Genomic DNA, 27,643 nt, shown 5'->3' with positions numbered 1-27,643 from the left:
ATGATCTCTTGAGATTCAAAAGGAATGCTGTATACAGCCTGCTTGTGTATGGATGTATTTTCTATGTGTGGACATACTGTACATCAACCTACTTCCTGTTTTGATGGCCATTTTGTTTGTTTATAAACAAACTTTTTAAAACTGTTTTTAACCACTTTTAATGCGGCGGGGAGCGGCGAAATTGTGACAGAGGGGAATAGGAGATGTCCCCTAACGCACTGGTATGTTTACTTTTATGCGATTTTAACAATACAGATTCTCTTTAAGATGGCCTTACATTTATTAGGTCCCCAAATTGGGTAATACAGATTATAAAGGGCTTAAAGAGACTCTGAAGCGAGAATAAATCTCGCTTCAGAGCTCAAAGTTAGCAGGGGCACGTGTGCCCCTGCTAAACCGCCGCTATCGCGCCGCTAAACGGGGGTCCCTTCACCCCCAAACCCCCCACTGCAACTCTTGGTCGCAGACTTGGTCGCTCCTGGAGGCAGGGCTAACCGCCGCAGCCCTGCCTCCAGTCGCGTCTATCAGCGGCGCATCGCCGCCTCTCCCCCGCCCCTCTCAGTGAAGGAAGACTGAGAGGGGCGGGGGAGAGGTGGAGATACGCGCTGACAGACGCGCGTGGGGCAGGGCTGCGGCGGTTAGCCCTGCCCCAACCAGGAAGCGCTCCCCCGCTGCACCGAGGGGGATTTGGGAGTGAAGGGACCCCCGTTAAGCCGCGGGATAGCGGCGGTTTAGCAGGGGCACACATGCCCCTGCTATTTGAGGTCTGAAGCGAGATTTATTATCGCTTCAGACTCTCTTTAATGTTGATTGTTTCAATTGTTTTAGGCTTTGTGCTAAAAAATAAATAAATAAAAATAAAATACAAAGCTTTACCCAGAATTCTGCCTTTAATGATTCATTTACTCTTATCTGTCTCAAATTTCCAGCACACCAGCGACCCCAAATATAAACCACAGAAATGGTCCCTGCTTTGCCTGCAGTGACAGGAGAGGAAGAGAAGTCACTGACAGAGGAAGCCTCTTGTATTTGTGGCTCTGACAGTCATGTTGCAAGCAGTAGAAATGGCAATAGAAACAACTTAGGCCCAGTGCACACCAAAAAGCGCTAGCGTAATCGCAAAACGCCTAGCGATTTTTAAAGTGATTTTTATGGTGATTCTAGGCATGTGCCCAGCGATTTTCTAAGCATGCCTAGCGATTTTTGGAGCGTTTTGGTGTAACGTTTTTATATTGTTACAGTAGAGCTGTAACTGAACAGCTTCTGTAAAAACGCTTGGAAAAATCGCTCTGGTCAAGCATTTTTCAAAGCGATTTTCCAATTTCCCATACTTAACATTGAGGCTGAATCGCCTCAGAAATCAGCAAAAATGCTGCAGGACCAGCGTTTGCGTTAGGGAAAAAAGCACATCGCTCTGGTGTGCTTCATCCTATTCAAATACATTAGCCAATCACTTTTTAAAGCGCAAGCATTTTAAAAAGCACTCAGAAGCGCTCTTGGTGTGCACCAGCCCTTAGGCCTGGTTCACATTAGCGTTCCCTGTCCGGATCCGCCTGATCGGATGCGGACCGTATACTGTACAAACGGAACTTACGTTCCGCATAGCAATGCAAAGTCTATGCGGACGTTCCGTACAGAACTGAGCCGGATCGGATCCGGACACTTTTCCAACATGCGCTATTTTTCGGGTCCAGTTCATCCGGCCCACGCACCAGGACCGGAGCCTGACTGCACCATCCGGAAATAGAAACCTATGGGGAACGGAAAGCACAGAACACACAGGATACAAACACCTGACGTTCTACCCCACTTCCTATGCGTATTCTAGCGGCCATTTCAGATAGGGACACATGGGCAGCAGTGGAGCAGCAGTGACTAACGTGCTGGAGCTGTTTGGCAGTATGTTGTAGGTGGAGGTGAGGCCTAAACAGCGGAGGACCTGATTCTACAGGTGCACCAGGTGCACCTTCTGCTGACCCCAACAATTTTATTAGTAATTTCGCTGTTTTTACCACACGAATACGGATGGCAGCCTGATACATTCCTGATGCAAATGGACCGGGATCCAGATCGGAACCATACGGTACCGATCCGGATCTGGTCCTGATCCGATCTGGTCCGTTTGCATGCCAAAACGCAAGTGTGAACGGCTTAGTCGGCTCAGGCAAAATTTATGCAGGAATCAATAGTTAGAGCATAAATAAATGCAAGCTCAGCTAGTGACATCTCACTCTATGCGTAAACCAGCCATTCTGGATGATGGACACAAGAGAACCAGAGAAAGAAAAAACAGACGGTGTTACTTGCAAAGTTTGGACAAACTTGTTTCTCTTTTTGGCAAGTTTGCCTTTCTTCCTGCATGACTACAGCCTATTGAGCTATTCTGCTTTTTATACAGGTTCCTTTCAACATGACAAATTTTCGTTATGTTTTCAAACATCTCCTAGACAACGTCCAAGTAACTAGTGCAAACTCTGCCAAAAACAATACCTCAAGCAAAACTAAATACACTTACGTTTGAATAGTGTCCAACGGGAACTAAAAGTCTTTAATCAGGTCTATTGGATGAGATCCTGTGGTCTCCTCTCCCTAGGGACACATCAGTACATGAAGATCCTAATGTCCCTGCACAATAGCAGAAGGAATCGCCTTCCCGTAGATCCACAATAGTTAAGTCCCGATGACTGGCCAGCACACTTCCAACTGTCAGCTTGCATAGCTGTTCTGGAATCTAAGGCACGCCATATCCCAACGCTGCGCTCACTCCACAATATAGCCTAACACAAGAACGTTCTAGATCATTAACCTCATTATAGTGCTGAGGGACAGATCCCCATCTGATGCATTACAGGAGTTATCTGCCCAAGACACATCCTAGAGGCCCTGCTGGTCATCCTGACTGGATCACACATTTATCTATACCGTTATTTACAAGAGTTTACAGGATGCTATGCACAAGACTCAGCCCTCCATGTACATGAGCTGTGCTTCCAAGAATGGGGGCTTACGTCTCTAGCAGATGACTGGGTCATGTTCCTGTGCTTTATTTAGCTGTACAAAATAATGTCTGTCTCCATCATTTATCACTTGGTGAACGAGCCATCATAGCAAGGATTAGGAAAGCTTACCATCCAGGTGCAAACCCAAGTTTCAAAGCTTCACAGTATACAGGAGAAAAAACTGAAATGCACTTTAAAGCTTTATATCCAATGCCAGTAGAGCGCAGTAACTGCTGATCAATAAGTAGCTGGCCAATTAAACAGCAGGGACTGGGCTTGACAGACTTTTTAAAATCAGTGGATATTGCAAGGAATTTTTTTTTTTTACTGCAGCATATGAAGTATTGTGGGTAGGACAGCTACTGGTTAGATGTATTTTATCATGTTGATCAGGCTGCAAATGTAAGTCTGGAAGTTGTGGTTGCATTAAGCGGTTGGATTAAAGGGTTACTGGCCACTGACACACTTACGGCCAGATCAGACGGCCGGCTACAAGCGGGCTTACTTCGCTACGGCCAATTGCTTTTCTGTGCGCTAGCTAGTTGCCAACGATTAAGTGAGTTTTGAGTTCTAGGGGGATGCAAACACCATCTACGCCGGCATTAAACAGTGAAGGAGGATCCCAGCAGTCGCCCGTCTAATCCAGCCTTTAAACACACACGGACAGGGTTGTTAGGGTTGTTTTTTTTATTTTATTATGGCAGCTCAGTTTTCAATGGACAGCATGCTTATGGCTATTCAGTACAATGAGCACACATGATCCCTTTTATTGACCTTCTGCAGATGTTGAGTTAGTGAGCACCCATTTTGCCCTCCATATACTTTCTGTAGTCAGTGTAGTCATTGCTCTCTTCTCCTTTCCCCTCCTCCAGGTTGTTCTGAACTGTCTCACAAAGACAACATCCTCAGACAAGTATTGTACTGGAAGAATAACATTTGATACAGAATATAGTTTCACCAGTTACTGCTTTGATTTTATGAATTTTAGTTATTTAGCAATAACGTAACAAAAACACAGGAACCAGAAGTATACTACAATCGGACCATTAATATTAGTAAATTCTTTCACCGTCATCTGCTGTCCATTTAGTGGGTTCTCTCCTAATTAAATTAATTTATAAAAACAGTATCAGGAATGAGAGTGGACACTGGACAACAGCTATATTATATCTGAGTAATGTAAAAAGCTACAGCGCTATGCTGGTGAGAGGTTTGCATTAAATTTGAGATCTACAGTAGCAAGAAAAAGTATGTGAACCCTTTTAAATTATATGAATTTCTGCACAAATTGGTCATAAAATGTGATTTGATTTTCAAGTCGAAACAATAGACAGTCTGCTTACACTAATAACACAATTCAATGTTTCCATGTTTTTATTGAACACACCATGTAAACATTCACAGTGCAGGTGAAAAAGGTATGTGAACCCCCTAGACTAATGACACCTCCAAGAGCTAGTTGGAGTGAGGCGTCAGCCAGCTGGAGTCCAATCAATGAGATGAGAATAGAGGTGTAGGTTACAGCTGCCCTGTCCGATAAAAACACAATCCAGTTTTGGGTTTGCTTTTCCCAAGAAGCATAATTGCCTGATGTGAATGATGCCTCGCACAAAAGAGCTCTCAAAAGACCTAAGATTAAGAATTGTTGACTTGCATAAAGCTGGAAAGGGGTATTAAAGTAACTCCAAAAGACTGTTCATCAGTCCACGGTAAGACAAATTGTTAATGAATGGAGAAACTAATGCACTGCTACTACTCTCCCTAGAAGTGGCCATCCTGTAAATATGACTGCAAGAGCACAGCACAGAATGCTCAATGAGGTGAAGAAGAATCCTAGAGCATCAACTAAAGACTTACAAAAGTCTCTGGCATATGCTAAAATCCCTGCTGGCGAATTTACGATATGTAGAACATTAAAGGGAACCAGAGAGGAATGCTGCGTTGAAATAGAAAAAAGCTTGTATACATACCTGGGGCTTCCTCCAGCCCCATAAGCCTGAATCGCTCCCACGCCGCCATCCTCCATTTCCTGGATTCGCCGGTACCGGGCCCGTCATTTCCGGCGGACGCGGCCAATTGTCCACATCACAGGGGCTCCCTCCATACCCGTACGCATGCGGCTGCGTAGTAGGCAGTCGCACGCGTACCTGTATAGAGGGAGCCCCCTGTGATGCGGAGAATTGGCCACGTCCGCCGGCCGACTTGCGGCAATGACGGGACCCGGTACCGGCGGTTCCAGCAAGTGGAGGACGGCGGCGTGGGAGCGATCCAGGCGTATGGGGCTGGAGAAAACCCCAGGTATGTATACAAGCTTTTCTTCGTCCTCTCTGGTTCAGTTTAAACAAGAATAAATTTCATGGATACCACAGAGGAAGCCACTGCTGTCCGGAAAAAAAAAGCCATTGCTGCATGTTTAACGTTTGCAAAAGAACACCTGGATGTTCCACAGCAGTTCTGGCAAAAATTGAAAAGGAAAAAGAAAAAGAAGGCCTTGCACATCCCTGTATAAAACTTATTGCTTTATTGGAAAAATTAAAAGGCATACATTACACAGTCCCAAAAGACCAGAGAGAGGTACTGGCTGGTGGGGAGGTCGACAGCCGTTTCGTGCCGCTATCTGCTGTGGCGCATCATCAGGACAAACACCCCATGCAAAATCCCCCCTTAAATATGGTGCCTAAAACAGTACCTGAAAGAGCAGCTGGGATCCATGGCTCAGGGGCGCGCCGTTCGTCTGTGGAACGCACGCCATCCAAACACTTCCGTCCATCGGAGCGCAAACCGGAAGTCGCATGTGCGTCATATCCGGCAGGGGCCAAAAGTGTATAGCGGGCGGACGCGGCCAAAAAGCCGCATCTGAATGCCACATTATCGTCAGGAGAACGCGGAAAAAACGCTGCATGGTACGCCACATGGTATATAGGTGGATGCGGCCGCATCAACCAGGCACTTCACATGCATTACTACAGCTGACCACACATGGGCAGCAAAACTCCAGAAAGTAAAACGATAACTGACCCATAGATCACAATCTCTCACCGCTGTCACCTAGTGGCTAAAATAAATTGTTACAACCACCACTGAAATTAGATGAGAGCAATGAGTGTATTGTTGCAGCTGCTCACAGGTAATTCATTCAAAATCTGAATTCAATTGTCAAAATTACATGGATAGACGGCAGTAGGTAACACATATCTTGGAAAGACTAACTCTACACTTCCACATGATTCTACCTTTCTAGATGACCAAGATTAGCCGTAATAACCATATTGGCACAGTACATAAAGTGAAATTAAACAAAAGGAAGGTACAGTTAAAAAATCATTACAATACAAACACCCCAATCAGATGAATACTGATAAATTATTCTTTTCATTTAGACCCAATGGTCCAGTAGTGTCAAAAAATGCGATCCAAAAACTCTCTCTCTGCAAAAGCCTACGATGCCAATCTCCACCCCTTCTATCATGCCTGACTTGTTCAAGACCTAGGAACCTAAGCTTAGTCACATCGCTATTGTGGGCCACCCGCATATGCTCAATTACTCTAGGGCAACCCTCACCACTATGGACGGACCTGCAGTGGGCCTGATAACGATCCTTGAGCATATTAGTGGTTTCACCCACATACATACGCTGACAAGGGCAAATTAGTGCATACACCAGACCCCTCGTTCTGGCAAAATATTCCGTGGACAAATGAAATCAAAGTTGAATTGTTTGGAAAAAACCTACAACATTTATGTGTGGAGAAAGAGGCACAGCATAACAACAACAAAACCTCATCCCAACTGTGAAGTATGATGTGGGAGCATCATGGTTTGGGACTGCTTTGCTGAGTCAGGGCCTGGATGGATTGCCATCATGGAAGGAAAAATTAATACGAAAGTTTATCAAGATATTTTGCAGGACAACTTAAGGCTATCTGTCCACCAGCTGAAGCTCAGCAAACGATGGATGTTGCAACAGGACAACGACCCAAAGCATAGAAGTAAATAAACAACAGAATGGCTTAAAAATAAGAAAATACGCCTTCTGGAGTGGCCCAGTCAGAGTCCTGACCTCAACCCGATTGAGATACTGTTGCATGACCTCAAGAAAGCAATTCACACAGACATACCAATAATATTGCTGAACTAAGGCTTTACAGCTCTGTAAAGAGGAATGGTCAAAAATTACTCCTAACCGTTATGCACGTCTGATCTGCAACTACAGGAAATGTTTGGTTGAAGTTATTGCTGCCAAAGGAGGTCCAACCAGTTAGTAAATCCAAGGGTTCACATCCTTTTTCCACCTGCATGTGAATGTTTATATGGTGTTCAAGAAAAACATGGAAACCTTTATTTGTGTGGTATTAGCTTAAGCAGACTGTGATAGTCTATTGTTGTGACTTAGATGAAGTTCAGATCACATTTTACAACCAATTTGTGCAGAAATCCATACAATTCCAAAGGGTTCACATACTTTTTCTCTGTACTGTATTCATTTTTCCATACTGTACATCAACAGCCTATAAATACAAGTCTCATCTCCTTCACTAGAAGGCTATGTTCCCATGTCATAGCCTCAATTGTGTTTTTTCTGGCCAGTGCTGTCCAATTAGCAGATCTGCTTGCTGGCTTGTAGATAAAAAGCCCTTCCCAGTAATATTTACCATTCACTTCCCGAGAATACATAGCATGGCAAGGCCACTGCCGCAGGAGCATACATAAAAACCCTTCCATTCATAACTATGCAAACATTGTAAAATAACATTCTTCAAAATGTTCGTTGAATCCTCATAAACTCTTCTGGAAATAAATGGGCAGAACGTCTTTCTTGGCCAGAAACGTTTCACTTCTATTGTCGCCGCCTGTTATACATCGTGCTCACATAAGCTTTACTCTATATGGTGGTCGTGGTAAATGAGTACACTCAGTCTAATTACAGTCATGCTCACAAATCATTTACTGTGACCTGATCTCACCCGCATTCTTAAACTTCATTTGGTTGTTTCAAAAAAGATAGCTGTGCCTTATACTGCAATTCATTAAAAAAAAAAAAAAACAATGTGTGTAGGGGTGGGGGGGAAGTTTTAGTCTATTTAAATGGAGGCTAGAAAGATGTGCACGAGTGCAAGTGCTGGGGCTTATTGCTCCTCCCGATCACTCTCGTGACACTATGTTCTCCTGCAAAAGGCCCCATTAGGGGTCGTGACTTGGCTGAGCTCTTTAACTCAGATGTACTCGGATGTGCATGTGCAGTATGTCCGATGCACCCCTTGTGTGACTGCGCTCCCCTAGTTTCTGAGTGCCCGGTATGCACTCCCATCCACACCGCAGTACAAAAGGGGTGGATCCAACGTACTGCACGTTCACAGCTGAGTACCTTTAGGTTCAAGGTCGGCGACTCAGCCAAGTGGTCGCCACCACAAACGGGCCTTTTACACGGGAATGGAGCCTCTCAGGAGTGATCGGGAGGAGCCGTAAGCCTCAGCACCGATGCAGACACATCTTTGATGCTTCCATTTGAAAACATACCTGTTCAGCTGGGATATGCTTTAAGGGAAAAAGTATGATATATACACACAATATAATTCTTGTATATTTACAGTTAAAACCATAAATATGTGGACAGACAACTTTTTGTCTAAGTTTGGTTGTGTACACTTCCACAATGAATTTTAAATGAAACAACTCAGATGCAGTTGAAGTGCAGAGTTCAGTTGAGTGAAAAAAACGATTGAATTAAAATGTGAGGCAACTAAAGCATTGAAGTAATGTATAGAGCCAAAATGAGAAAAAAAAGTTCTCTTTTCAAAATATTTATGGACCGAACTGTACATGTCCAATACGTGCTGAGGGACCCATCATTGGAACGGAGGGCTTGAGGAGGATTTGGGAAGCCTTTGAACTATGGAGAGACTTCCTACTACTGAAGTATCTATTTTTTTACTTTTATTCTGATTCAGGTATGTTTTAAATCCTATCTATTTGCATGACTGACTGAATTAGGACCCATTTCTCACCCTATCCAAATATTTCTGACCCCTAATCTAACAATATTTACCCATAGGGAGAAAAAGTCCTGTATACTTCGTTTTTTCAGCCCTCCTGCTATTACACCGAGATCCTGCTGAGACATGTGTAAATTGGCCATGCATCTATCGATTTTGCAGCCCGATCGACTATCTGATACAATAATTTTAATCAAATGAAAAAATAGGTGCCGTGACAAGCATGTTTGGTCGGTGCGTGGCGGTAACTGCACTCAATATTGCAAAGAACCCCAGCCTCTGTCCTCCTACCCCCCCCCAAACTGACTGTTTGCACTGGATATGAAGTATTCACATGTAATACGAAAAGACAAGCTAAACATTTTTTAGTGGAGATGAATAGAACCATATTAGAAGAATCAGATTAGGATTATGCTGCGATTAGATCAGTGTTCTCTGGAAAGCAAAGGAAGACGTTCCAGTACTATACACGTATATAAAGTAGTTTATAGCCCCATACACACCTTCAAAGCAAGCACCTAGAAGTACCTGGCTGTTCTATTGCACACCTGCCAGATCTCAATGGGGGCCCAGGATCTCGGGGCATTCCGCAATGCAAATCTCAGCTTCATGATCTGTAAGTTAAGATCTGCTTAATACATCACTCCGGGTTTCAGGGCTCCCTGGGAGCTGTGCAAACTGTATGAAAGTCTATGCAGTCACTCTAGCTGCTTTTCATGTCAGCTGGTGGTTTAGCTGAAGTTTAGTCTGAAGTAAAGACCGGCTGAATGAAATTACACTTTCATTACAAAATTGCAATGATGATATCATACAGGTCAAAAATAAAAATCTGGAACTTTTATCTTCCCAGTGCCAGTTTCTGACCGCAATCCATCCAGCAAATTAATCTGAAAGGTATACCTATGGAAGCCTGACTGTCTCAGCCATGACCGTTTCCCGAGCCACACATCACCAGAGGGAGGCATACATGGAAAAAATGGCGCCAAGATATTTGGGCACATGGTGAAGCCAAAAAATGGCTCACCCTGCTGGGGCAATTTCCCAGCAGCATTAATTACTATTCCCCCTTGAGGCCTGGAACCCACTAAAAAAACGCTATAGCTAATCGCAATCACTAGCGTTTTGTATGAGCGGTTTGTAAGCGATTTCCAGAGCGTTTTAGGGAGAGATTTTAGCAAGTGTAATCAATTTGCCAGCGGTGGTGTAGCGATTAGCGGTTTAAAGTCTGATTGTAACAAAATTAAAAATAATTGAAAGGACCAGTGTACATTAACTTTAAAACGCTAGCAAAATCGCTCCGTGCAAGTTTTGATGAGTGATTACGCCAGTAATTATATACTTTACCGTATATACTCGCAAGCAAGCCGACCCGCATATAAGCCGACCCCCCCAACTTTTACCTGAAAAAAAAAACAGGAAAAAATGATTGACCCTCATAAGCCGAGGGTAGAAAATGCTGTCCCGTGTGATCCCCCCAGTGTGTCCCGGTATAGCTAGTATAGTGCCCAGTATGGGTAGGTAGTGCCCAGTATAGCTAGTATAGTGCCCAGTATGGGTAGGTAGTGCCCAGTATAGCTAGTATAGTGCCCAGTATGGGTAGGTAGTGCCCAGTATAGCTAGTATAGTGCCCAGTATAGCTAGTATAGTGCCCAGTATAATGCCCAGTATAGCTAGTATAGTGCCCAGTATAGGTAGTATAGTGCACCCCCGCTCCCTCCCCTCCCCCACGACTATCGCTGGTATTACCTTAGCTCGGCACCGCTTCTATTCCCCTGTCCTGCTCGTAATCCACAGCAGCGCACCCCACGGCGGCTGCTGTGATGAGGGAGGAAGCCGTAGAGAGATAGTCTTCCTGTAGCGGCGATGTGTATCGCCATTACTATGGGAACCGCTCTCTTTCTCTACTGCTCCCTCCCTCATCACACAGCAGCCGCCGTGGGGCACGCTGCTGTGGATAACGAGCAGGACAGGGGAATAGAAGTGGCGCGCGCGCTAAGGTAATAGGGAAGCGGGGGGGGGGGGCGCTTCATTTCTATCACATGACTCACAAGCAAGCCGACCCCCCAACTTTTGACCCACTTTTTGGGGGTCAAAAAGTCGGCTTGCTTGCGAGTATATACAGTACATTGAAGCGCAAACGCTAAAACGCTGCATGTCCTGCGTTTGCGATTTTGCTAATCGCAATAGCTTCTGTGGTATTTGCACCATCCATTTACATTGGCAGAGCGTTTAGGGAAACCGCTCCCTAAACGCTCAAAAAAATCGATCTAGTGGGTTCCAGCCCTCAAGGAGCCGTACAATGGGGGTAAGATGCAATTCGGCTTCCACCTATGGCTGGTGGCCAAATTACTTACTGAGTGTCACTATAGCCGTAATTCATATTATGGCCTATGGTGTTGCCCAAACGTCCTCGGCCGCACCCTTTTTACTCGACACAGAGAGGTGAACCTCCAGCACGATTCCCAAGCTACATCCCATGAGACCTTGCAGGAGTGCGAGCATGTGGCTTAGATCCCACCTCCTCCTCTCACCATAGTAACAGATGCTTCGCTAGTCTCTAAGTGACATCTCATCTCTGTATAGAAGTAAGCCCTGGACTGTTGCCCGAGTGATAGAGTCCTGGGCTCATATGCAATTAACTTTTTCACCTGAGTTATCTCCTAGGAGATAATTTTCATCTTCTCTTTAAACTAATTTTTCAGCATTTTTCAAATGAAAAAGTACCCCAAAAATAGTGTAAAAGTACTAACAAATTTATTTTGAGTATTTTCTTGCTTGCTGGTGGCTTAAAAGGCATTTTATGACAAGTTGTAAAAATATAACCTAGGTGAAAACTCAGGAGAAAAGGTAAATTGCATATGGGCCCTGATCTCTGTGGGCAATAGAAATTGAAAGAGCTTTAAATTTGCATTTAGGGCCCTTTCACACTCAGTCTGTTGCATCACAGAAAAATTCTGCATACCAACTCACTGCCCATACAACTCTATGGGCCTGTTCACACTTTATATCCAGTCTCCATTGCAGTTCACTCATTAATGCTTGCGTTGTGCAACACACTGAGTTAATCCAGCTTTAGCGATAAGCATGGCAATAACTTAGGGACTGGACTTAAAGTTTCAGAACAATGTAACCACTTGGCTACCTCAAGAAGAATTTGGACCTGAACTCTTGCACAGGATAGAAGGAAAACAGAAATACACCCTGTATGTATTGAGAGTTTAGCCTAATTCCCCCTCATATGTGACTCTAATTTGATTTCTCAGCTCAGGAATCTGGGCTGCCACGGCAAAGCAGCTAATTTGCTAACACAGGATGTTAACAATATGCCTGCTTCCATGAAAGCAGGAAGTAGACACTACAGATTTATTGCAGGTTTTGTATCAGCTGTAACAAAGAAATTGTTTTTTTTTTAATTTAAAGGTTATTATACTGTTGCTTATCTTTTTTAAAGCAGAGAGGAAGTTCCGAATTCAGGTCCGCTTTCATTTTATAGACTTCTACTGTAAATTTCTGATTGGCGGCTGAAGTGAACATTTCGAATGACATTATGTGACTAAATGAGGTGTACAGTGGAAAAAAAAAAAAAAAGTATCTGGTGAATCTTCAGTTTTCATTGAAAGGGAACTTGAAGGGAGAGGGATATGGAAGCTGCCATATTTATTTCCTTTTAAACAATACCCGATGCCTGGCCTTCTGCTGATCATTCAGGCCTGAGTAGTGTCTGAATCATCCCTGAATAAAGCATGCAGCTTGTCAGTAACATCTGATCTGCATATGCTTGTTCAGGGTCTGTGGCTAAAAGTAGTAAAGGCAAATGATCAGCAGGACAGCCAGGCAACTGGTATGGTTTAAAATTAAATATGTCAGCATATATATCCCTCTTCGTTCCCTTTAAGACCAGCTGTGGAACTTTCCCTTACTCCACTACAGCCAAAGATTTACCTTTCAGAGTGAGCAGGACCATGTGAACTCTGAAGAAAGGGGGGAGGGGATTCCTCCTTAGATCTCTTTTGTCCCACGCTGCCTTTTTTAGTTATATTTACAGGAACGTGCCAGCACTCTTTCATCCTCTCCAGGCCGCTCACATCCATACTCTTCCTTAAAGTACACATGTTGTGCCGATAGCTGTTAATGTAATCCCGCTGCAATATATCAGAGAGAGTGCGCAGACACTAGGCTGTTCTCCTATCACACTCAGGATATTACATTGCACCAATGCTTGTAAACTTGTACCCAAAGCTGCTGCCAGTAACAGAGCTCCCCTTGTCAATCTGGCACATTAAAATAAACAAGGGTGGTGGCCAAGCGGCCTTATTTAGCCAGGAAAAGCTTGGCAGATCTGCCCCTTGTACAGTATGAAAACTTACTGCCTAAAACAAATAAAAGCTTAACTCCAAGCAGACTGCAAGATCCACACTCGTAATACAGTAAATAAGACTTCAACTTTTTGTCAAGTTTTTTTTTTTCACTTTTTCCAGCCAGTCATGAGAGTCAGCCACCTGGCGCAGTCAGCCTGATCAAAACACAAAGTGATCCCAATATAATCCCCCATCTGCAGCTAAGCAGCGTTGCCTGGTGTCACAGGAGCCCTAGTGGTCAGACCGCAAATTGCCGTCCAATCGGTTTCAGCACACCAATCATGCACCAGTTAGTGAGTGCCTCTGTCTCAGAAAACAGAGGTGGTGGTAGTAATACCCTGAAATAGTGTGTAAAGTTGTAATTCCCGTACCTCACAGGCTCCCTTCTGGTCGGGCTGCTGCCCAAGTTCCGTCGATTTCCGTGCACCGAGTGCGACGGCAAATAAAAACGGTTAAACACACTATTCTGTCCGGCTAGAAACAACAGTAGCGTCTCTTCAGAAGTCTGGTTCAGTTTGTGCAGCTGATAAGCAGGGTAGCGGAACAGTGAATGACTTTGATAAAGTCTTTATTCACGGCTATATAAATAATTAATATATACAGATAATTATTAAAATCAACCATTATTGAAACATTAATAGCGAGTATGAAAAATAAAAGAAAGGGAGAAAAAATACTTAGTTTCATGGAAATATGTCCGTTCTGGGAAAATCAGAAAGTTCTTGGTTCAGAAGCAAAGTCCAAATAAACAGGATGCCAGCATGTCATCAAGCTGGCAAGGATGCAATTCAGGAAGATGTTCAAAGTGGAGGACACTGAGTTTGGCTCCTCTGCCATTCTTATGCCCCTTGTCCAGTAGGAGGGAGTGAGGGCGGGAGCCACACACCCCCTTAGAATATGAGATGAGTCCTCCCCTTGTCCTGGAGACCAGAAATCATATCTAACCATATATGGGCTCTATCTCACAGAACCGTACAGGTCAGGGCAGATTTACTAACATTTTCAGGTCTGGCTCGATTTACCCAGCAGTCTGATACCAAAACATGAGGGGTGGGACCCCTGTGGTATCATCAGGGCACTTTCAAACTGCCTAACTGGCAGTCTTTACCTCAGAATGTTCTGAAACTTCCTCAGAACCATCGCCAGATAGGGCCCTACATGCTCTGTTAGTTTGGAGAGCCTGCCAGCCTGGCAATACAGAAAATATGACACATATAGCAGTTTATGGAATATGAAGTACATCTGGGATTTACAGCAGGTCATTCCTAGGTGACGTTTCTTTTGAAGCTTGCGGCAGCAAGCTACGTGTCAGCTCCCCTGCTGGGAGGGGAGCCAGAATGTCTGACTTCTTCCCAACTAAATTGTTTCTGCCATCCTGCTTATCAACTATATCTGATGGATGGGCCATCAGCACAGCTTGAAGCCATGGACACTCTGCAGCAGGCTCGTGCCTTTTGGTGGAAGGAGGGAAAGGACTGTCTTTACTAAAAAAAAAATAAAGAAAAACCAGGGAAGTCGGTTTCTGATTACTGCAATGGCTGCACAAATGTAGCCAGAGAGCGATCAGAAATTGGGACTGTGCGGATGCTTCCAATTCGCCCGTGTTTCTCACGGCTGTTCCGTGACACCTGGCCAAACCACCCCCTCAACCTGTACAGTAAAGTCCCCGGTTATTCGGAACTCAACTCACCAGCATTCTCAACCAACCACCACAAAATGCCGGCAATGCTCACAATGGTGACGGCCAACTTCTTAGGTGTTTTTTTGGGGCTCTAGAGTACATAATGAGGGAGTGTAGTGAAAATAATGAATAAAATGGCTCATTGTTTAAAATATTTGTTTATAGCTTATTTAGTCAGTGTTTGCCCATTGTAAAATCTTTCCTCGGGTAGAGGAAAGATTTACATTCTGCAATTTATCACAGGTGGGGCCACTTTAGTTCTGCCAAGAGATCTGTACGGAATGTTAGTTTACTGAGAGCTCTATGCACAGAGGGAGATATTACTTGCTTGGCAGTTGGAAAAAGCCATTGATTCCCACAATGCAACAAGGAAAAAAAAAAAACAAAAAAAAAACTAACAACAAACGGTCAGGACCATTGTCATGACACCACGCTGTGGGAGAGGCTTCACCACAATATCAGCCATACAGACCCCCCTCATGATCTATTTGAGAAAAGGAAAATCTTTATCATCATGGGAAAAGGGGTATCAGCTACTGATTGGGATGAAGTTCAATCCTGGGTCAAAGTTCCTCTTTACAGACTGGGTTCTACTGCCCTTTACGTTAATATAACGTACTCTAAGTTACTGTACTTTAACATTTAATACAGAGTTCATGATATGTATATAGAGTGGGGTACGGAGTATTGTACTAACTAGGCCTATTTTTAACATCAGTGCCAGATAGCCGAGACTCTTCTGTAGTTTGAAAAGCAACAAAATGTCTACCTATAAATCCTGCTCAATAATGTTTATAGTGTTATGCTAAGTACACACCATTCAATTTCCCATCAGATCAATGGGTCCAACCGATAATTCCCTGTCCGATCCATTTTCAGATCAAAACACAAAATTGATAGTGATGAATCGGGAGCAGATCGGAAATGTTGATATTTATCACTTTGACCCATCGATCTGATGGAAATTGAAGGGTGTGTGTCTAGCATTAGGGTTGATCGGTGCCCAATTGTGACAGACCACTTGGAAGACAGACATGCATGCAAGACCAGCTGCAGGATTCAAATCTGCTGCATGCAGGAAAGAGGAGAAGCAGAAGGCTCCCCGCAGTGCCCTCAGGACAAAAGCCAATTCGATATGGCAGACTCCTTATTGCTTGTGTTTTTTCAGGTACATAAGACAAAGCTTGTCTGTACAGAGGATAACACGACTGTATAGCTAAGGTAACCAATAATAATATTTTCCTCAGGCAACTACCGTATGTTTGCAAAGACACACCAACAAAAGAAATTCATACACAGGCACTTCTTACAGACGGCAAAGAGAACAGCTGATGTATTATAATTCACAGCAACCACATCATTCAGATAAAGTTACTAAACTCCCCTAATTGCCTAGCAGGAGGCAACTACACATACCTTCCATGCTGCATTCCACACGTGCCTCTCAGCAGCTCCGTGAGGTACCTGCACTGCATTGTGGGTATTCAGAATTTAGATATGCACTGGATTTTACATACAACAGGTGACCAGATTTGGAGTTTAAAAAACAGTAATTTACAAAGAATAGATCCACACAGACTTATCTCGCACATCCTGCTAGTATCTTTATTTTATTGGCAGTATCAATTAAACATAGAATAGGTTGCCATACTGGAAATGGCTTGATGCTCCGTTGGCTGGGAACCCTATACTGTTATGTATTTGTTGTGCCCTGTTCAAAAACCCAAAGCATGCTACAACCCTAAAATGGTATTTTACAGACCAGCATGGCCATTTTTATTATTATTATTTTCTTACCATGGACCTGAAAGAGGCAAAACAATGCAAACCACAGCATCTATGCCAAGCTAATTTAGACAGAGCACCCTGGAGTAAATTTATGGACAGTCCATCAATGTGATGTATATAATATCACAGGCAGTGCCACCCCTTTGCAAAAAACGTTACAAAAAGTCACCAATTTCTTACAACACCAAAGAGTCCTATGAGTTTGCTGTGGAGAGATCCTGTTCAGCAGATAAAAAGTAGAAAAAAGTCCACTGCGTTCTCACTTCAATCAGTATAACCTAGGAATAGCAGACAAACTGCACATCGCATAATCCTGTATTCACAAGTCCACACACTTCAAAAAGAACTTCAAACAGCCCGTGCAGTGTGAATCACAGTGCCCAAAACTAGTGACACCACCACCCGTATTCAGATGCTCACCAGATTCACACCACCTCGTTTTGTCAGGTGGGTCTCTCACTTAATGTTATGCTTCACTTGGATGCTTCAGTGAACCATACCGTATTGCTGGTGAATACAGGATTACGCGATGTGCAGTTTGTCTACTATTCCTAGGTTATACTGATTGAAGTGAGAGCGCAGTGGACTTTTTTCTACTATTCATCAATGTGATGTATTGCCCTTGTCCATGTGTTCTGCAAGTATGGGTTGAAAAAGCAAGCTCTCTGCAGCAAAGCTCTGCTACAGAGATTAGGTATTATGCACAGAGGCGCACACACAGTGTTTCTCTTCCTCTGCTGTCACTAAATACTACATGCACAGACCGGTGTCACCCACCTCCATCAAGCTCCTGTAGCATTATGTCATTGTGCAGCAAGTAAAAATTGCTACTGCGCATGCTCAGTACGCTCCAAGCTGCAGGAGCGATTGAAGACATGTGTGGCAGGTGCGGTATATGTGCAGTGGCCGGTGACTGACTGAGCCGGACAGTTTTTGGAGGCAGGAAGCGGAGAAACAATGGCGAGGGTCCAAGAGGACTTCTGGGGTCTGGAAGAAGCCTCGGGTAAGTAACTGGCCATATTACACTTCACACTCCCTTTAAATTTATCACTTGAGTTAAAGTGGACCTGAAGATACCCCCTAAAAATGTCACTTACCTGGAGCTTCTGCCAGCCCTCTGCAGCCATCCTGTGCCCACGCTGGTCCTCAACGATCCTCCGGTCCCCCGCCACAGCTCACTTTCCCTTCCCCCGACTTACAAGTTGACATCCACTGCGCCTGCACAGCCTTGGAAAAATCTCTACTGCGACTGCGCAGGACGCTCCCGGCGACAGAATTGCGAATGAGGATGCACACGGCCGCGCAGGCGCAGTGGACGGCGACTGGCAAAAGAAAGCGAGCCACAGTAGGGGACATCCGGACCGTTCCAGTTATGCACAGGATGGCTGCAGGGGGCTGAAAGTGAACACCCCCCCCCCCCCTTTTAGGTATCTTCAGGTCCGTTGACTTGTGTGTGGTTTATCGGCTTGTAAGTCTGATCACACGTTGAAAGACACACCTTTGGCTATTTATATGGGTGTGGGGGCGGGGGGGAGGGGGGAGGCAACTCGGGCTAACTATACTGTGAGGACAAACTTGGATAACTATATATGGGGGGGGGGGGGGTGAACTACAATTACTGGCGAGGGGACTCTCGGCTAGCTATACTGAGGCGGGACTGCCAGTGGTGCCCTTCACTGTTTGTTTAAAAGGAAGTAAATATGGCAGCCTCCAGATCCTTCTCACTGTTGTGCTTTTAAAGTGAAACTCTACCTTTAAAAACCTGTGACTGTTGCAAGTCTATGACAGTATGCCTCTCATCTCTAACAGACAAATCTTGAGCCGTTGAACTGTTCCCTTCACTCAGAAGTGTTTTGTGGGTTTTTTTTTAGCCAAACAGTTTTATCCACTTTTAGTCATCAGTGAGAATCTGACTGCATTCCAACTGCAGACGGGACATGATTCAGTTTCTTGCTGCCCAGTAAGTGCCTGTTAAGTGCTGATGCCTGAGGGGTTACAAGCATCGCCATTCAGGAGCATCAGCTTGCAGCCAGAAGGAGGTCAGTGGTTGGCAGATGGAAGGGAAATGGGTAACACATTAAGGCTGCTTACACACCAAGACGTTACAGGCGCACGTTAGTGCGCCTGTAACGCTCCCCCAACGCACAGCAATGTAACACAAGTGGGCTGTTCACACAGCCCACGTTGCGTTACATGTAATGCTGCACGTTCGGTGCAAAGTGCAGCATGCTACGGCGTTGGAGCGGCTATAGCCGCGTTAGACTGTTTGCACATGCGCAGTGGGGGGCGGAGAGGAGGCGGGGAGAGCCAGCTACAGTAGCCGCGCACATGGCTACTTAATATTCACTGCACTGGCGGCAGCTGATTGGCCGGCGGGACCACGTGATGCGGAGTGTCTCGCTCCGCATCACGTGGTCCCGCTGGCCAATCAGCGCCACTCTGGGAGACATTATAGGAATCGAGCCGCCGAACGCGGCTCACTCTACCGTCGGCTTTTGCAGCACCATACGTTGTGTTAGGTGCACGTTATGCGACCTTAACGTGACACCTAACACAACGTCTTGGTGTGCAAGAAGCCTAAAGGGATCACTTGAGGTTAGATCAGGAATGCACAAACTCCTGCCCGGGGGCCAAATGCAGCACACCAAACCTATTGTGGTGGCCCCCCTCAAACGCTCTATAGTTGTTAATTTAATGCAGCTCGTAGGCCATAGCTGTGGAAACACATGCAGGGGCCACCTTGTGTCACCACTGTAGCAATAGCAGCCACTACTACGCCACCAGTGGTAACAGCCACTGATTAGCCACTGCCACTATGTCAGCAGTGGTAACCGCCACCGATCAGCCACTGTTACTATGCCAGCAGCAGTAAGAGCCACTGATTAGCCGCTGCCACTATGCCAGCAGTGGTAACAGCCACCGATCAGCCACTGTTACTATACCAGCAGCAGTAGGAGCCAGGGCTGTGGAGTCGGTCCGAAAATCCACCGACTCCGACTGCTCAGTTTAGGATTCCACCGACTCCGCCTCCGACTCCGACTCCACGACTCCGACTCCTCTAATTTGCATATTACAATTTTGTTGATTAAAAGTATGTAACATGAAATTCGTCTCTTAACTGCCAACGCTTAGGAATTTTACAAGACAACTGAAGTGAGAAGGATATGTAGACTACTATATTTATTCCCTTTTAGACTAAAACTAGTCCTTGGTAAGAGTACTTGTAAAAGGTACAAACCGGAACAAAGAACATCTATCAGGCCCTAGACAATGTAACTGTGGGTACATGTAAGAATGATGTGCAGGTACTCTGCAGGGGAATGAGGAGATTGTAAACAGACAACACCTCTGTGTTCAATGTGCACAGCATTCTCAGTGGATTCCCTGCAGCTCTGTGGGGAGTGCATATGTATAGTACTACTGTGTAACAAAGTAAACCTTAGACAGATGAAATTAAAGTTTTATACATACCTGGGGCTTCCTCCAGCCGCCTTCAGGATAATCAGTCCCTCGTTGTCCTCCTCCACCACCTGGATCTTCTGCTATGAGTCCAGGTACTTGAGCCAGTCAGGCGTAGTGCGCATGCACACACTCCGCTGCCAGGAGCATACTACACCTGTGCAGCACTATTGCGCAGGTGCAAAATGTTCCTGGCTGTGGGAGCGGGATGCGGCCGGACAGCGCTGACTGGCTGAATTACCAGGACTCATAGCAGAAGATCCGGGTGGTGGAGGACAGCGAGGGACTGATTGGCCTGAAGGGGGCTGGAGGAAGCCCCAGGTATGTATAAAACTTTACTTTTCATCCGTCTCAGTTACCCTTTAATTTGTAGTCACCAAACCAAATTTTAATAACATATCAAATTATTTGATTTCATCAGCAAAGGGAGTGCATACATTTGCATAAATCAGCATCAATGCAGAATTATTTCCATCTCGTTGACCATCTCTATTAGTGACACGGCTACACATCAGGCTTTATTCTTACAGCATAGATGTTATTTAGTATATATAAGAGATTCCTGTGTACACATCATATATACAGTCACAATCAGATATGTATATCTGACCTTAAAAATACGGGGACTGCTTTATTGAAGCAGCACAAGTAACTAATTTTGATTGGTTTATTTCATTTTTGTGGACAAAGCACAGCTATTACTGTATATTTACTGTATATATACATTATTTTTATGTTGGCTATGTAAATAGCCAACATCTTGTTCTTCGAGTTCAGCTCGTTCTTATTATGTTGGCTATGTAAATAGCCAACATCTTGTTCTTCGAGTTCAGCTTATTCTTATTATGTTGGCTATGTAAATAGCCAACATCTTGTTCTTCGAGTTCAGCTCGTTCTTATTATGTTGGCTATGTAAATAGCCAACATCTTGTTCTTCGAGTTCAGCTCGTTCTTATTATGTTGGCTATGTAAATAGCCAACATCTTGTTCTTCGAGTTCAGCTCGTTCTTCTTATTCTTATTATGTTGGCTATGTAAATAGCCAACATCTTGTTCTTCGAGTTCAGCTTATTCTTCTTATTATTATTATTAGCGCCCCCCCATTTTCTAAACGCTACTCCTCCTACAGTTTTAGGGGTACAAGCGCCAAACTTTCCACACTTATTCGTCTTATAGCGAAGTACGTGGCTTGTGCTTTATTAAGCGATCCCACCCTCGTGGCCCCTGCAGCGGACCCCGGAAGACCCCTTTTTTCGTATTGACTTTGACAGGGAAAAATTTCAAATCGCTGCCACTCGTACAATTTTGAAGCTACATTCCCCATACTCGGACCACATACTGTTGGTGTCACCCCAAATAAAAATACGTATTTTGAGGGGTCACCCCCAAAGTGGGCGGAGCTACCAGCGGCCAATGAAAATTTAGCAAATTTCTATACGCTACTCCTCCTAGAGTTTAAGGAGTAGAATTCTGAAACTTTGCACACTTGTTCGCCTCATACCCGAATAGGTTGCTTGTGCTTTTTTAAGCAATCCCACCCTCCGGGCCCCTGTGGCGGACCCCCAAAGACCCCATTTTTCCCATAGACTTTCATTGGGAATTTTGAAAGTTTTGCCACTCGCACAGCTTTGAAGTTACACTCATCAAACTTGGGTCACTTGGTCATGGAGTGAAGCCGAAGCATTCTGTCACATTTTGGGGACCCAAAAAAATGGGCGGGGCCAAAAACAGCCAATCAGATTTTCCCTATTGACTTCAATGAGAAAATGTAAACAGCTGTAACTCTCACTGTATTAAAGCCAGAGTTCCTAGACTTGGCACAGTGGGTCACTGGGTGACTGGGTTTAAAATTAATAAAAAAGTGGGCGGAGTCTACCACAGCCAATCAAAATTCAGCCATTAGTTTAAATGGGAAAAAATTTAAATTGCTGCTGCTCTTAGATGGTTAAAGGCAGGGTCCTGACACTTGGCACAGTTGGTCACTGGGGGACTGGGATTAAAATTCATAAAAGTGGGCGGAGCCAAAACCGACCAATCAGATTTCTTTGATTGATTTAAATGGGAAAAATTAAAAAGGCTGCCATTCTCACAATATTGATGTCAGGGACTTCGAATATCGCAAATGTGGTCCATGGGGATTTACACTTCAAATTTTGAAAAAGTGGGTGGAGCCACCAGCAACCAATCAAATGCCATTCATTGATTTTCAATAGAAAACAATAAAACTGCTGCCATTTTTACACGTTAAATGCCAGCATTCCCAAACTTTGGAGTGTTAGTGACTGGGTGACGGTGGTTCACCATTAATAAAAAAAGGGGGCGGGGCAACAACAACCAATCAGATTTCAGCCATTGACCTTAATGAAAAATGATAAACTGCTGCTATTATCACAGTTTAAATGCCAGGTGTCCCAAACTTGGCTCAGTTACTCACTGGGTGATTGCGGTCAAAAAATAAGAAAAGTGGGCGGAGCCACTTACATCCAATCAAATTTCACCAATGCACTTCAATGTAAAACTTTCAAATACTGCCACTCTCACACTTTTAAAGCCAGAGGTCCAAAACTTGGCACAGACCATGACATGGTGGTTAATGTTAAAATTTAGAAAAATGGGCGGAGCTTAAAACAGCCAATCAAATGTTACCTATTGCTAATCAATGTCAATATATAAGTTGCTGCCATTCTTTCACTGTTAATGGCAGGGACTTCAAACTTGGCACACTCAGTCACAGGGGGACTGGGATTGAAATGTTAAAAGTGGGCGGGGCCAAAACTAGCCAATCAGATTTTGCCTGTTGACTTCAATGGGAAAATGTCAACAGCTGTAACTCTCACTGTATTAAAGCCAGAGTCACCAGACTTGGCACAGTGGGTCACTGGGTGACTGGGGTTAAAATTTGGCAAGGTGGGAGGAGCCACATCCAGCCAATCAGACACATAGCCAACATCCTGTGGTTTCTTTAGAAACGACACCCTCTAGTTATTATTATTAGCGCCCCCCCCCCATTTTCTAAACGCTACTCCTCCTACAGTTTTAGGGGTACAAGCGCCAAACTTTCCACACTTGTTCGTCTTATAGCGAAGTACGCTGCTTGTGCTTTATTAAGCGATCCCACCCTCGGGGCCCCTGCAGCGGACCCCGGAAGACCCCTTTTTTCGTATTGACTTTGACAGGGAAAAAATTCAAATCGCTGCCACTCGTACAATTTTGAAGCTACACTCCCCATACTCGGACCACATATTGTTAATGTCACCCCAAATAAAAATATGTATTTTGGGGGGTCACCCCAAAGTGGGCGGAGCTACCAGCAGCCAATAAAAAATTAGCAAATTTCTATACGCTACTCCTCCCAGAGTTTAAGGAGTAGAATTCTGAAACTTTGCACACTTGTTCGGCTCATACCCGAATAGGTTGCTTGTGCTTTGTTAAGCAATCCCACCCTCCGGGCCCCTGTTGCGGACCCCCAAAGACCCCATTTTTCCCATAGGCTTTCATTGGGAAATTTGAAATTTGTGCCACTCGTACAGCTTTGAAGTTAGACTCACCAAACTTGGGTCACTTGGTCCTGGGGTGAAGCTGAAGCATTCTGTCACATTTTGGGGACCCCAAAAAGTGGGCGGGGCCAAAACCAGCCAATCAGATTTTCCCTATTGACTTCAATGGCAAAATGTAAACTGCTGTAACTCTCACTGTATTAAAGCCAGGGTTCCCAGACTTGGCACAGTGGGTCACTGGGTGACTGGGGTTAAAATTTGGCAAGGTGGGCGGAGCCACATGCAGCCAATCAGACACATAGCCAACATCCTGTGGTTTCTTCAGAAACGACACAATCTAGTTCTTATTATTAGCGCCCCCCGACGTTCAAAACGCTACTCCTCCTACAGTTTCAGGGGTACAAGCGCCAAACTTTCCACACTTATTCGTCTTATAGCGAAGTACGTTGCTTGTGCTTTATTAAGCGATCCCACCCTCGGGGCCCCTGCGGCGGACCCCGGAAGACCCCTTTTTTCGTATTGACTTTGACAGGGAAAAATTTCAAATCGCTGCCACTCATGCAATTTTGAAGCTACATTCCCCATACTCGGACCACATATTGTTGGTGTCACCCCAAATAAAAATTCGTATTTTGAGGAGTCACCCCAAAGTGGGAGGAGCTACCAGCGGCCAATGAAAATTTAGCAATTTTCTATACGCTACTCCTCCTAGAGTTTTAGGAGTAGAATTCTGAAACTTTGCACACTTCATCGCCTCATACCCGAATAGGTTGCTTGTGCTTTTTTAAGCAATCCCACCCTCTGGGCCCCTGTTGCGGACCCCCAAAGACCCCATTTTTCCCATAGACTTTCATTGGAAAATTTTAAACTTCTGCCACTCATACTGCTTTGAAGTTACACTCACCAAACTTGGGTCACTTAGTCATGGGGTGAAGCTGAAGCATACTGTCACATTTTGGGGACCCCAAAAAGTGGGCGGGGCCAAAAACAGCCAATCAGATTTTCCCTAATTACTTCAATGGGAAAATTTAAACAGCTGCAATTCTCACTGTATTCAAGCCTCAGTTCCCAGACTTGGCACACTGGGTCACTGGGTGACTGGGGTTAAAATTTGGCAAGGTGGGCGGAGCCACATGCAGCCAGACACATAGCCAACATCCTGTGGTTTTTTCAGAAACGACACACTCTAGTTATTCTTATTATTATTATTAGCGCCCCCCCATTTTCTAAACGCTACTCCTACCACAGTTTCAGGGGTACAAGCCTCAAACTTTCCACACTTATTCGTCTTATAGCGAAGTACATAGCTTGTGCTTTATTAAGCGATCCCACCCTCGGGGCCCCTGCAGCGGACCCCGGAAGACCCCTTTTTTCGTATTGACTTTGACAGGGAAAAATTTCAAATTGCTGCCACTCGTACAATTTTGAAGCTACATTCCCCATACTCGGACCACATATTGTTGGTGTCACCCCAAATAAAAATACGTATGTTGAGGGGTCACCCCAAAGTGGGCGGAGCTACCAGCGGCCAATGAAAATTTAGCAAATTTCTATACGCTACTCCTCCTAGAGTTTAAGGAGTAGAATTCTGAATTTTTGCACACTTGTTCGGCTCATACCCGAATAGGTTGCTTGTGCTTTTTTAACCAATCCCACCCTCCGGGCCCCTGTTGCGGACCCCCAAAGACCCCATTTTTCCCATAGGCTTTCATTGGGAATTTTGAAAGTTTTGCCACTCGCACAGCTTTGATGTTACACTCACCAAACTTGGGTCACTTGGATATAGAGTTAAGCTGAAGCATTCTGTCACATTTTGGGGACCCCAAAAAGTGGGCGGGGCCAAAAACAGCCAGATTTCCCCTATTGACTTTAATGGGAAAATGTAAACCGCTGTAATTCTCACTGTATTAAAGCCAGAGTCCCCAGACTTGGCACACTGGGTCACTGGGTGACTGGGGTTAAAATTTGGCAAGGTGGGCGGAGCCACATGCAGCCAATCAGACACATAGCCAACATCCTGTGGTTTCTTCAGAAACGACACAATCTAGTTAATGGACTATTATCTGAGAAATAGAACATTTTATCATATTTTCTATTTTAATTACAGTTACAAATTCATTAGGAGTCGGAGTCGGTGCATTTTTTCCCGACTCCGACTCCAGGCACCCAAAAATGCCCGACTCCACGACTCCGACTCCACAGCCCTGGTAGGAGCCACTGATTAGCAGCTGTCAAAACGTCATAGGCATAGAGTACCAAACGGCAATCAGCAAACATTGTTTTAATATTGCTAGTTTTGGCCCCTTAGCACTCTAACGGAGATATAGCCCACGGCCTAAAACAGTTTGGACACCCCTAGATTAGATAAAGCACCAAAAACATACAGTGTTGCCCATTTTGTCTCATCAAAAATTTCCACAACCTCAATATAAAATTGTACTCAGTTTTTTGAGCCACGACACTAGAATCCATTTTCAAACAGTCAGGTGAAGGTTATGCCTTCCAGGGTTTCCCAGGGGCAGGGCTCCATAACAGGAGTGTCCTGCACAGGGATTTTCAAACCTGCCACAAAATCTCTGAGTGAGCTGGTGTCAGTCGCAGCCTCCCAACATCACGTCTCCGTATGGTCAATGTAATCTTCAGCGCAGCACAGGGAGTTGTGACAAACTCATTCTAAATGTAGCAGTTATTGTCTGTAACAGCTCAATGTTAACTATAACAAAGATGAACGACAGTGAGAATGTCTACTAATAAAGTCAGTTCCAATAAATCAGCATGTTGCAATCCAGCCAGAGGTTCAAAGTTTACAAATCACTAATTCCAGTAGCAGAAGCAAGTTAACCCATTAAGGTAGGATTAACAAGTAGCAAGAGATGAATGTGGGCTTTCAATGTCCCTTGTGAGTCTCTTGGTTACCTAAAGGTATTTAAAAGGTAACCTACAGCAAGAATAATATGGATGCTGCCATCTTTATTCCATACTCAAAATGCCAATTAATGGTCGCACAGCTACAAATCACAAAGAATTTATTTTCACTTTACAGGTAGTCCCCGGAGAACGAACGAGAAGATAGGGACTCTGTTCTGAAGTCGCAACATTGTGCCATCTCTGTCCCCTGTACCTTCGTGCCCCCGTGCCTCCAATGTCCCCCTCTGCGTCACCTCTGCCCTCTGTACCTGTTTATACAAGCTTAAGACATTTTTTCTTTGATTTTTTTTAATAGATTCTCAAAAACAAGTCCAATTTGAATTTTTTTTTATTTTACTTGTTCCCATGGAAACAAGAGAATCCATGCTGTTCGTATCGGGGGGGGGGGGGGGGGGGGGGGGGTTGTTCATAAGTCGGGCGTTTGTAAGTCGGGGACTACCTGTATTTCAAATGTGTTACTTTTTCCTTCTCTACAAGTAGCGCAGTATCAAGTTTGTCTGCAGGTAAAATGCAACGGGTAAAATCCGCACACCATGGACACAGGCATCAGCGTAAAGCCTGGGGTATATTCCATGTCAGTTAGTCCACTCCTGTTTCCTCTGGGTCCACCACCTAATCTAGGGCTAGGGGCCAACAATGAGTGCTTTGCAGGCAATTGCTAAGCTCCTGCGATTTCCTGAATTGCATATGTTCCACTATTTCACTGAGACTCCCAGAGAAATCACGATTTGGCTCTACAGGCACTGATGTGATCGGTCCCAAAATGTTGCATGCAGCAGTTTGCGATCGCTCTGTGGTTGCAATGCTGTGAGTGGGACCACCTCATAGGGTTCCACTACTGTATTGCTTTACACACTGCCAGCAAATGTAAGTTCAAGCAGCATAACATTTACATGAAATCTGAATGCAAGGAGAAATTATCTGCATCCTATTGACCATC

At 44.6% G+C, this 27,643-nt stretch overlaps 1 protein-coding gene across 7 annotated transcripts in view; it reads right to left on the bottom strand.

Annotated features, from left to right (window-relative positions):
• Positions 1–27,643, bottom strand: part of MAP3K20 (mitogen-activated protein kinase kinase kinase 20) — a 291,544-nt gene that overhangs the window by 217,996 nt on the left and 45,905 nt on the right. The window contains exon 1 of one of the 7 annotated variants that reach the window (XM_068245498.1): positions 26,338–26,418. The exons of 5 other annotated variants lie outside the window; for them this stretch is intronic. The gene's annotated coding sequence lies outside the window, so the exon portion shown is untranslated. Of the gene's footprint in view, positions 1–2,515; positions 2,852–26,337; positions 26,419–27,643 lie in introns of those variants that run through there. One more of the 7 variants, XM_068245493.1, reaches the window with a different exon arrangement.

Source organism: Hyperolius riggenbachi, chromosome 7 (assembly GCF_040937935.1).
Source record: "Hyperolius riggenbachi isolate aHypRig1 chromosome 7, aHypRig1.pri, whole genome shotgun sequence".
NCBI classification, from domain to species: domain Eukaryota; kingdom Metazoa; phylum Chordata; class Amphibia; order Anura; family Hyperoliidae; genus Hyperolius; species Hyperolius riggenbachi.
Note: the sequence above shows the minus strand (reverse complement) of the source record. Positions and strands in the feature narration are given on the sequence as shown.